This window comes from Puma concolor, chromosome B4, assembly GCF_028749965.1.
Source record: "Puma concolor isolate L17-30 chromosome B4, mPumCon1.1.hap2, whole genome shotgun sequence".
NCBI classification, from domain to species: domain Eukaryota; kingdom Metazoa; phylum Chordata; class Mammalia; order Carnivora; family Felidae; genus Puma; species Puma concolor.
The window spans coordinates 100581249-100593839 of NC_141673.1; the positions used below are offsets into that span (position 1 = coordinate 100581249).

Here is a 12591-nt window from a genome sequence, read left to right on the forward strand (position 1 = left end):
TTTTTTTAAGTGCCACAGAGAAGACTGCATATTTCTTCTCTGTGCTTTTTTTTTTTAATTTTTAAGATGTTTATTATTTACTTTTTTTGAGAGAGAGAGAGAGAGAGAGACAGAGCATGAGCAGGAGAGGGGCAGAGAGGGAGGGAGACACAGAATCCAAAACAGGCTCCAGGTTCTGAGCTGTCAGCACAGAGCTGGATGTGGGGCTCGAACTCTTGAACCGTGAGATCATGACCTGAGCCAAAGTCGGACGCTTAACTGACTGAGCCATCCAGGCACCCGAGTACCCTACTGTTTTGATGACTACAGCTTTGTAGTACATCTTGAAATCTGGAATTATGATACCTCTGCCTTTGTTCTTCTTTGCAGAAGATCATTTTGAATTGCATTTTTGTGGTGATGTCTTCCTTCGTGAATTTGAATGTCCAAATCTTTCTCTAGGTTTGGGATATGTTTAGCCATTATTTCTTTTCTTTTTTTTTTTTAAATGTTTATTTCTGAGACAGAGAGAGACAGAGCATAAGTGGGGGAGGGGCAGAGAGAGAGGGAGACACAGAATCAGAAGCAGGCTCCAGGCTCTGAGCCGTCAGCACAGAGCCTGATGCGGGGCTTGAACTCACAAACCATGAGATCATGACCTGAACCGAAGTCGGTCACTTAACCGACCGAGCCACCCAGGCGCCCCTAGCCATTATTTCTTTAAAGAGCTTTCTTTATTTCTTTAAAGAGCCATTATTTCTTTAAAGAGCATTATTTCTTTAAAGAGCTTTTTGTATCCTGGGACTCCAATGATGTGTGTTTGTTTTAATGGTTTCCGATAAGTCTTGTAGACTTTATTCCTCTCTTTTCATCTTTTTTCTTTTTGTTCTCTAGATTTCATTTGATCTATCTTCTAGATCAAAATTCTTTGTTCTACTTGGTTAAGGCTGCTGTTGAAGCTCTCTGTTGAATTCTTCAGTGATAATTCTTCAGCTATAAAATTTCTGATTTTTTCTTATGATCTCTGTTGGACTTCTTTTCTCTTGTATTGTTTTTCTTATATGAAATTGTTTCTCTCAGTTCTCTTACAGCTCTCTGAGCATCTTTAGAACAATTATTTTGAATTCTTTGTCAGGTAATTCCTAGATCGCCATTTCTTTGGGGCTAGTTACTAGAGGTTTACTGTACTTCCCTGCATATTTCCCTGATTCTTCATTATCCTTTTAGCCTAGTATAGTTGTCTGAATATTTGAAGAAACAGCCCCTCTTCTAGACCTATGGCCTAACTTCCCTAAGGGAAAGCATTTGTCTGTGGGTGGGCATATGCTAGAGCATGCTGTGACCCCAGTTCTAGTGGTGCAGGGTGCCAACTGCTGGGATGTGTAGTTGTGCCATAGATGGGGTGGGGCATGATGTGTCTTTGGCTCAGACCGTTGGGGTCCACGGCATTGACACTCGTTTTTGACACTTGTTTTGGAGACCCCAGCAGTTTGGGCCAGGGCAGGCAGTGGTGGTGGCTGGGGCTTGTGGTATGCACACACTTGGCTGTGGGGACCAGCTGCGAGAGCCAGTTAAGCAGTGAGGACCGGTTGCAGCCACATGGAGTAGTGGGGACCAGGGCAGGCCTCAAGGGTGGGAGCCAGCTTTGGGCTCACTGGCAACAGCCTGGGCCGTTGGTGCATTCTCCTCTAGTTGCACTGTCTCCCCCTCTGGGTGTGTGCACGGTAGTGGTGGCCAGTGATAGGCATCAGGCTGGCCACGTGCAAGTGTATAGCTGGAGAAGCTACACTTCAGTGCACATATGACGTTTGGGGTAATCCTCTGGGGTCCATGCTAGCATCTTGTATTGGAACAGCTGCAGAGGCCATGGTTGACTGCTGGTGTGGTTCAGGGGCTCTGGTGGGGGGTGGGGGTGGTGTGCACGGAGAGGTGTTGGAACGGGGAGGGACTCGGATGTCTGGTGTCAGCAAATGTGAGTATCTGTGAGGCAAATGCTGGTGAAATCTACAGGGAGTCTGCCGCGGTCGTTAGTTTTTGCAGTGGCACAATCTGGGTTTTCTGCGGATCATGTCGCCGAGCTGTGAAATGTGACCTGTGACCATGTGTGGCTGCTGTTGGCAGCTTCTGCTTTTCTTCCTTGTTCCTAGCTGATGCTATGCAACTCGGCTCTGCCAGTCTGGGTGGGTTGAAACTGAAGTGAGACCTTCTTGAAGCGCTCTGAAAGGCTAGGGAGGCTGATCATTCACCCCATTTTCCCTTTCCTGGTAAGGAGAACTCTTTCCAGCTGGGAAGAACCCTCTTGGTGCTGAGCAGTGTTGCCTTGGGTGGTCCGGGGTGGGAGGGTGGGAAAGTGCAGGCAAAATGAAGCTGTTTGTTCTCTTCCTGTGTGGTTATTCTCAGGTTTTTTGTTCCACCGTGTTGCTAAAGTTTCTGAAGTAGACTTCACAGCTCTCCTAGAGCAGTTTTTTTGTTCATGGATAGCTGTTGATCTTTGCGGGGGGACCGAGGCTGGGAATCTCAATGGGTCACCCGTTTTGGTGATGTGAAAAATAATTATTCAGTTCCTTTATATCTGATGGAACAAGATATTCCAGATTCCTCTTGTTCTTAACTACTGGTTTTTCTTTTTTGATCTAAAGCCCCGGGGGGGGGGGGAGGTATTACTGATGGGTGGTCTGTGCTTTGCTGTGTCGAAGCTTTTTAGTTTGCTGCAGCTCCAGTTGTTTATTTTTGCTTTTGTTGCCTTTGCTTGTGTGTCAAATAACATTATTGTGTTATATACTTGGCAGTTGTTAAGAGTGTAGACCAGTCACGTGAAGGGATGGATGTGTTAACTAACCCTATGGTAGTATTCATTTTCCAATATATATGTGTATCAAATCATTACCGTATACATCTTAAACTTACATTTTTTATATTTCAATAGTATCTCCACAAAGCTGGAAAAAATGACAGATACTGTATTATCTCATTTCTATGTGGAATCTAAAGAAACTGAACTCATAGAGTGAATCATGGTTGCCAGGGACCGGGAGCCAAGGGAAATAGAGAGATGTTGGTCACAGGGTACAAACTGCCAGCTCTAAGATTAACAAGTTCTGGAGATCTACTGTATAGCATTGTGAGTATAGTCTAATATTGTCAAATACTGTGTTATATAATTGAAATTTGCTAAGAGAATGGATTTTAAATGTTTTCACTACAAAAAAAGAAAGGGCAATTATATGAAGTTATGGAGCTATTTACTAACTCTGTTGTAATAATTTCACAATATATCCATATATCAAATTATCACATTGTACACCTTAAACTTACACAAAGTTATATGTCCATTTTTATCTCAATAAAGCCTGAAGAAAAGTACAAATAAAGGTGACTTATTACATTAATCTATGCTCAGGAGCTTAGACATAGCTTGGTGATGTTAATCAGATGTGTCTTTGCTGTTTATGTATTTATTTTTGTGAGAGAGAGAGTGTGAGTGCTCGCATGTGCACAAGCAGGGGAGGGACAGAGAGAGAGGGAGATACAGAATCTGAAGCAGGCTCCAGGCTCTGAGCTGTCAGCACAGAGCCTGATATGGGACTTGAACCCACAGACTGTGAGATCATGACCTGAGCCAAAGTCGGATGCTTAACTGACTGAGCCACCCAGGCGCTCCAAGGTTGTTATTTCATCATTATTTGCTAGGGAAATATGATGTAGAAAAAAGTACAGATATTGTTTTGAGATGTCTTTAACAGTCCTTAAATTTAGTGAGAAACAAGTACACAATAAATTCAATCTGTAAGATAAGCGACTTACTGGCAAGTTAGCTGGTTAAAAAAATTTTTTTTAAAGTTTATTTATTTTTGAGAGAGAGAAGGAGAGAGAGTGTGATCAGGGGAGGGACAGAGAGAGGATCCCAAGCAGGTTCCACACTGTCAGCAAGGAGCTCGACGTGGGGCTCCATCCTATGAACGGTGAGATCGTGACCTGAGCTGAAATCAAGAGTCGGACGCTTAACCCACTGAGCCACCCAGGTGCCCCAAGTTAGCTGCTTTTTGCCAAGAGTATGCTTCACATTTGGTGGTTGAAGGTCAGACTGGAATTATTCAGGGGGAAACTCTAAGGGGCTGATTCTGAGATATTTTCTTGGCAGGAGGAGTATCTTTGAGTCATTGGCAGGTTGCCACAACCTATATTTAGTTGCATGGGACTTCTGCAAAAATAATATTCAGCAATAGGGGGACTGGAGACACACAGTTTTTCCATTTCTCACCAGCCACCACATAAACTCCATCTTTTTAAAATCCAAATCCTTAATATTTTTATAGGTTCCAAGGAATCAAAATTTTTGATTCGAAAGAGATTTAATGACAGTTTTATAGAAAACATCCATAACATCTTTGAAAGATAGTTATCCAATATCTGCTTCAGTAGCTCACTCTTTGAAAGATAACCTTTTATGTATGTATGTATGTATGTATTTGCAAGAAGTAGCAGTTTATTTTTATATATGTATTTATTTTTTAAAATATAATTTCTTGTCAAGTTAGCTAACATACAGTGTATACAGTGTGCTCTTGACTTTGAGAGTAGATTCCCATGATTCCTTGCTTACATACAGCACCCAGTGCTCATCCCAACAAGTGCCCTCCTCAATGCCCATCACCCATTTTCCCCTCTCCTCCGCACCTTCCCCCCCCCATCAGCCCTCAGTTTGTTCTCTGTATTTAAGAGTCTCTTATGGTTTGTTTGCCTCCCTCCCTGTTTGAAACTATTTTTTTCCCTTTACCTTCCCTCATGGTCCTCTGTTAAGTCTCAAATTCCACATATGAGTGAAAACATATGATATCTGTCTTTCTCTGACTTATTTCACTTAGCATAATGCCCTCGAGTTCCATCCGCGTTGTTGCAAATAGCAAGATTTCATTTTTTCTCATTGCCAAGTAGTATTCCATTATATATATAAACCACATTTTCATTATCCATTCATCAGTTGATGGACATTTGGGCTCTTTCCATAATTTGGCTATCGTTGATAGCACTGCTGTAAACATTGGGGTACATGTGCCCCTATGAATCAGCACTCCTGTATCCTTTGGATAATTTCCCAGTAGTGCTATTGCTGGGTCGTAGGGTAGTTCTATTTTTAATTTTTTGCAGAGCCTCCACACTTTTCTGGCTGCACCAGTTTGCATTCCCACCAACAGTGCAAGAGGGTTCCCTTTTCTCCACATCCTCGCCAGCATCTGTTGTTTCCTGAGCTGTTAATTTTAGCCGCTCTGACGGGTGTGAGGTGATATCTTAATGTGGTTTTGACTTATATTTCCCTGATGGTGAGTGATGTTGAGCGTCTTTTCATGTGTCTATTTGTCATCTGGATATCTCCTTTGGATAAGTGTCTATTCATGTCTTCTGCCCATTTCTTCACTGGATTACTTGTTTTTCGGGTGTTGAGTTTGGTAAGTTCTGTATAGATTTTGAATACTAACCCTTTATCTGATATGCCATTTGCAAATATCTTCTCTCATTCCTTTAGTTGCTCTTTAGTTTTGTTGATTGTTCCCTTTGCAGTGCAGAAGATTTTTATCTTGATGAGGTCCCAATAATTTATTTTTGCTTTTTTTTCCCTTTGCCTTCAGAGATGTGTGGAGTAAGAAGTTGCTGTGGCTGAGGTCAAAGAGGTTGTTGCCTGTTTTCTCCTCTAGAGTTTTGATGGTTTCCTGTCTCACATTTAGGTCTTTTATCCATTTTGAGTTTATTTTTGTGTATGGTGTAAGAAAATGGTCCAGTTTCATTCTTTTGCATGTTGCTGTCCAGTTCTCCCAGCACCATTTGCTAAAGAGACTGTCTTTTTTCTGTTGGATACTCTTTCCTGCTCTGTCAAAGATGAGTTGGCCTTACATTCGTGGGTACAATTCTGGGTTATCTATTCTATTCCATTGGTCTATGTCTGTTTTTGTGCCAATACCATACTGTCTTGATGATTGTAGCTTTGTAGTAGAGACTAAAGTCCGGGATTGTGATGCCTCCTGCTTTGGTTTTCTTTTTCAGCATTACTTTGGCTATTCAGGGTCTTTTGTGGTTCCATACAAATTTTAGGATTGTTTGTTCTAGCTCTGAGAAGAATGCTGGGGCAATTTTGATTGGGATTGCATTGAATGTGTAGATTGCTTTGGGTAGTATTGACATTTTAACAATATTTGTTCTTCCAATCCATGAGCATGGAATGTTTTTCCATTTCTGTGTGTCTTCCTCAATTTCTTTTGTGACTTTTCTATAGTTTTCAGCATACAGATATTTTACATCTTTGGTTAGGTTTATTCCTAGGTATTTTATGGTTCTGGTGCAATTGTGAATGGGACCAACTTCTTGATTTCTCTTTCTGTTGCTTCGTTATTGGTGTATAGAAATGCAACTGATTTCTGTACATTGATTTTGTATCCTGTGACTTTGCTGAATTCATGTATCAGTTCCAGCAGTTTTTTGGTGGAGTCTTTTGGGTTTTCCATGTAAAGTGTCATGCCATCTGTAAAAAGTGAAAGTTTGACTTCTTTTTTGCCAATTTGGATGACATTTTGTTTTCTGATTGTTGAGGCTAGGACTTCCAACACTATGTTAAACAACAATGGTGAGAGTGGACATCCCTGTCGTGTTCCCGATCTTAGGGGGAAAGCTCTCAGTTTTTCCCCATTGAGGATGATATTAGCGGCGGGCTTTTCGTATATGGCTTTTCTGATGTTAAGGTATGTTCCTTCTATCCTGACTTTCTTGAGGGTTTTTATTAAGAAAGGATGCGTTTTGTCAAATGCTTTCTCTGCATCTATTGACAGGATCATATGGTTCTTATCCTTTTTTCTACTAATGTGATGTATTGATTGAAAGTGTTGAACCAGCCCTGCAGCCCAAGAATGAATTCCACCTGATCATGGTGAATAATTCTTTTATTTTTATTTTTTTTTTTCAACGTTTATTTATTTTTGGGACAGAGAGAGACAGAGCATGAACGGGGGAGGGGCAGAGAGAGAGGGAGACACAGAATCGGAAACAGGCTCCAGGCTCTGAGCCATCAGCCCAGAGCCCGACGCGGGACTCGAACTCACGGACCGCGAGATCGTGACCTGGCTGAAGTCGGACGCTTAACCGACTGCGCCACCCAGGCGCCCCTGAATAATTCTTTTAATATACTGTTGAATTTGATTTGCTAGTATCTTGTTGAGAATTTTTGGTTCCGTGTTCATCAGGAATATTGGCCTGTAATTCTCCTTTTTAGTGGGTTCTCTCATTGGTTTGGGAATCAAGGTAATGCTGGTTTCACAGAATGAGTCCAGAAGCTTTCCTTCTGTTTCTGTTTTTTGGAATGGCTTGAGAAGGATAAATATTAACTCTGCTTTAAATGTCTGGTAGAATTCCCTTAGGAAGCCGTCTGGTCCAGGACTCATTTGTTGGGAGATTTCTGATAACTGATTCAATTTTCTTTGCTGGTTATGGGCCTGTTCAAATTTTCTATTTCTTCCCATTTGAGTTTTGGTAGTATGTGGGTATCTAGGAATTTGTTCATTTCTTACAGGTTGTCCAGTGTGTTGACATATCATTTTTCACAGTATTCTCTAATAATTGTTTGTATTTCTGTGGTGTTGGTTGTGATCTCTCCTCTTTCATTTGTGATTTTATCTATTTGGGTTCTCTCCCTTCTCTTTTTGAGAAGTCTGGCTAGGGGTTTATCAGTTTTGTTTATTCTTTCAAAAAACCAGCTCTGGGATCCATTGATCTGTTCTGCCGTTTTTTATATTCTACATTATTTATTTCTGCTCTAATCTTATTATTTCTCTTCTTCTGCTGGCTTTGGGGTTTCTTTGCTTTCTGCTTCTAGCTCCTTTAGGTGTGAGATTAGGTTTTGTATTTGGGGTTTTTTTGTGTGTGTCTTGAGGTAGACCTGGATTGCAATGTATTTTCCTCTTATGACTGCCTTTGCTGCATTTGAAAGTTTGGATTGTCATGTTTTCATTTGCTTCCATATATTTTTAAATTTCTTCTTTAATTGCCTGGATGACCCATTCATTCTTTAGTACGATGTTCTTTAACATCCATGCATTTGGAGGCTTTCCAAATTTTTTCTTGTGGTTGATTTCGTTTCACAGTGTTGTGATCTGAAAATATGCATGGTATGATCTGAATTCTTTTGTATTTATTGAAGGCTGTTTTGTGACCCAGTATGTGATCTATCTTGGAGAGTGGTCCATGTGCACTTGAGAAGAATGTGTATTCTGCTACTTTTGGATGAAAACTTCTGAATATAGCTGTCAAGTCCATCTGGTCCAGTGTATCACTCAAGGTCATTGTTTCTTTATTGATTTTTGCCTACATGATCTGTCCATTGTTGTAAGTGGAGTATTAAAGCCCCTGCAGTTACCGTATTCTTATCGATAAGATTGCTTATATTTGTAATTAACTGATTTATATATTTGGGTTATCTCCAGTTGGGGGCATAAACATTTACAATTGTTAGCTCTTCTTGATGGATAGACCCTGTGATTACGATATAATGCCCTTCTTCATCTCTTGTTACAGCCTTTAGTTTAAAGTCTAGTTTGTCTGATATAAGTATGGCTACTCCAGCTTTCTTTTAATTTCCAGTAGCATGCAAGATTGTTCTCTGTCCCCTTACTTTCAATCTGAAGGTGTCCTCAGGTCTAAAGTGAATCTCTTGTACACAACATATAGATGGATCTTTTTTTTTTTTTTTTTTTTAATCCATTCTGATACCCTATGTCTTTTGACTGGGGCATTTAGTCCATTTACATTCAGAGTTATTATTGAAGGATATCGATTTAGTGTCATTGTGTTATCTGTAAATTTCATGCTTGTGGTGATGTCTCTGGTCCTTTGTAGTCTTGGCAGCATTCTATTCACAGAGTCCCCTTTAGGATCACTTTCAGGGCTGGTTTAGTGGTCATGAACTCCAGTTTTTATTTGTTTGGGAAAGCCTTTATCTCTCCTTCTATTCTGAATGACAGGATAACCTTGCAGTTAACCTTGCAGGATAAAGGATTCTTGGCTGCATATTTTTCCTATTCAGCACATTGAATATTTCCTGCCACTCCCTTCTGACCTGCCAAGTTTCAGTGGACAGGTCTGCTACTACCCATATGTGTCTACCCTTGTAGGTTAAGGCTGGTTTGTCCGTAGCTGCTTTCAGAATTCTCTATCTTTGAATTTTGCTAGTTTCACTGTGATATGCTGTGGAGAAAACCTATTCTTGTTAAATCTTAAGGGAGTTCTCTGAGCCTCCTGGATGTCTACTTCCTTCCCCAAATTAGGGAAGTTCTCAGCTATAATTTGTTCAAGTAAACCTTCTGCCCCTTTCTGTCTCTCCTTCTTGAACTCCTGTGTATGGATATTATTATGTTTCATTCAGTCACTTAGTTCTCTAATTCTCTCCTTGTGATCTAGTTTTTTCGTATCTGTCTTTTTCTTGGCTTCATAATTTTCCTTAATTTTATCTTCTTTTTAAAAAAAAATTTTTTTTTCAACGTTTATTTATTTTTGGGACAGAGAGAGACAGAGCATGAACGGGGGAAGGGCAGAGAGAGAGGGAGACACAGAATCGGAAACAGGCTCCAGGCTCTGAGCCATCAGCCCAGAGCCCGACGCGGGGCTCGAACTCACAGACCGCAAGATCGTGACCTGGCTGAAGTCGGACGCTTAACTGACTGCGCCACCCAGGCGCCCCTGATTTTATCTTCTATTTCACTTAGTCTCCCTTCTGCCTCTCCATCCTTGCTGTCACTGCGTCTAGTTTATTTTGTACATCATTTACACCATTTCTTAATTTGTCATGATTATTTCTTAGTTCCTTGATCTCTGCAGCAATAGATTCTCTTCTGTCTTCTATGCTTTATTCAAGCCCAGTGATGAATCTTATGACCATTTTTGTAAATTCTTGCTCAATTATATTGTTTATATTTGTTTTAAGTAGTTCTCTAGCTGTCATTTCTTCCTGGAATTTCTCTTGAGAAGAATTCTTCCATTTCATCATTTTGGCTAGTTTTCCATCTTTTACATGTTTTAATAGCTTGTTATGTGTCCTGCAGCTGTGAGCACTGATATATTAAAAAGGGATCATACACTGTATAGGGCCTGGCTCTTCAGGAGGTGTTTTCAGAGTGTGTTGTGCGTTGTCCATTGTTGTGACTTTGGTTGCTTTATCTCCCAACTTGTAGTGGTGGTTGGGACCCTCCACCAGGTATGCTTTGATTTGTTCATTGAAGTAACCCTAGAAAAAATTTTAAAAGGCAGCGGTGCTGGAAGAAGCCTTATCCCATACAAAGAGAAATGACAGAGGCGGGGAAGAAGAAAAGAAAAAAAAAGACCAGGCAGAGAATCAGAGAAACTATATAGCTTAATAGAGAGAGAGAGAGAGAGAGAGGAAAAAAAATAAAGGAGATACAGAAGAGGTGTAAAAAGAATAGATTAAAAATGTCTGCTTAAACAAACCAACAACCAGAATAGAGAAGGGAAGAAATAAGAGGAAGAAAAGGAAGAAAAAAACATATATATAATAATATATTATATATATTATATTATATATAATATATTATAATATAATAATAATATATAATATAAATAAATTATTTATATATATAAATTAAATATATATAAATTATAAAATATATATTATTACATATTTTTATTATGTATAAATATACAATATGTATTAATATATATAGGTATATAGATAGATATAGACCAAGAATCAAATCAGAAAATGCAAAATCGTTGGACTGATGTCTGATGGTGCCTTGGAGCCAGTGGTCTGGAGGAGGGGCTGTCTGGTTTGGTCAGTGTCAGTCTTGCTCCTAGATACGCAGTTACCAGGCAGGGAGGGGTGTGGTTTGGTGTAGGCAGGTCCCGCCTCCACTGTGGGCCAATTGTCCTGTTCCCTGAAGCCCCACCTTGTTGGTGATAGGGAGAAAAATGGCGACACCCCAGTCTCTCCTCCATGGACCGGGTGTCCCAGACCACTCTGTTCAGGCCATCCTCACAGTTCTGCATGGGAGTGAGTGGGACAGGTTTGTCCTGCTCGAAGTCTCCCGTGCCTCTCTGGCAGTCAGCTGGGATTCAAACCCCGATGTCTTAAAGGATCCTGCTCTGTGTGCCCGGGGTTCTGGGGTAAAGCTGGAGCCACTCTGCCCAGCCAGCTGACAAAAGGCCTCCGGCTGGTGGGTGCTGCGGGGTTTTGCGCCCTTAGAGTGGCTATGTACCTTCTTCCACACTCAAGGGAGGGGACTGCTGTCTGACTGTGCCTCTGAGCACACTACCCAGCCCAGGGCTGGCTCTCCTCCCTGCGAGGTGCCAGTGCAGGGCAGCCCGCCCCAGTCGGAGGAAGACCCACAATCCTGGATCGTGTTAGAAATTGGTGCTTTCTCCATTTTTTCCGTTCTCCAGTCCGTAGTGTTTCTCTTGTCCACATACAATCCTACACTTCTACAGCCTCTCTTTCTCTTCCTTTTCTCTCTCCACAGAAGGGGATCTCTCCCCTCTGTGCCTTCGCCACCCGTTGTATCTCTCCCAGTTTGCAGTTAAGCGCCGATGGCCCACCAAGTTGTCCCCGTGGGCCCCTAGAGATGTTTCTGTTCTGTTTGAGGGACAAGGGAACTTTGGTGCCCCCTACTCCTCCACCATGTTGAAGCCACTCTGAAAGATAACCTTTTAGAATACAAATTTGGGAATTAGGCCTGGATTCAAATTAATTAAAAGTCTAATTTTGTTGGCTCCGTGGCCAGTTTAATAACTTGTCAAACTCTCAGTTTTCTCATTGGTCAAATGGGGAGTAACAATGCATATTTTTCAGGATTATTTTGAATATTGAAATGAGAAAAGCAATATATTCATCGCAGCACAGGGCGTGGTAAGCTCAAATGCCTTAACCATTATTGGCATTCTTCTTCACTGCTGATGACTAAAAGCAGGACTGGTCGCTTTTAAGGAGAGGAAACCCAGGTTGAGTCATAACAACAAATAACTAAATAAGCAATAACCTTGCCAGGAAGGGCAAGCGTGAAGATGGTCTTTAGAGTGATTGGTGCCACGAACTTCTTTATAGGTTCGCACCAGTGCAAGGATTGCTTTTATATGGCTGTGGTGTCCTATGAATTCATAGGAGCCTTATTATTTTAAATAAGCCTCCATATTTAGGAGCCTTAGGACTCTTGATTGTCACTCTTTGTGTAGCTTCGATGGAAGTATCATAAACCTGCAATGGAAAACCAACAGGTTTATTTTTCCCAAAACTGATATTAACTTATCCCTCTTTTTATTTATTTATTTATTTATTTATTTATTTTATTTTTTATTAAAAAAAATTTTTTTAACGTTTATTTATTTTTGAGACAGAGAGACAGAGCATGAACGGGGGAGAGGCAGAGAGAGAGGGAGACACAGAATCCGAAGCAGGCTCCAGGCTCTGAGCCATCAGCCCAGAGCCCGACGCGGAGCTCGAACTCACGGACCGCGAGACTGTGACCTGAGTTGAAGTCGGACGCTTAACCGACTGAGCCACCCAGGCGCCCCTTATCCCTCTTTTTAAAGGTAGGGTCAGAAGAAGAAAAATATGGCAGTCCAGGC

At 41.1% G+C, this 12591-nt stretch overlaps 1 protein-coding gene across 6 annotated transcripts in view; it reads left to right on the plus strand.

The window, feature by feature from the left end:
* Nucleotides 1-1951: 1951 nt before the first annotated feature.
* The window catches only part of CLEC4A (C-type lectin domain family 4 member A), a 39923-nt gene continuing 29283 nt past the window's right edge, over nucleotides 1952-12591 (plus strand). For 2 of the 6 annotated variants that reach the window (XM_086714159.1, XM_086714162.1), the window contains exons 1-2: nucleotides 1952-2243; nucleotides 2906-3100. The gene's annotated coding sequence lies outside the window, so the exon portion shown is untranslated. Of the gene's footprint in view, nucleotides 2244-2454; nucleotides 3101-12591 lie in introns of those variants that run through there. The other 4 variants (XM_086714161.1, XM_025930704.2, XM_025930702.2 and 1 more) reach the window with 3 other exon arrangements.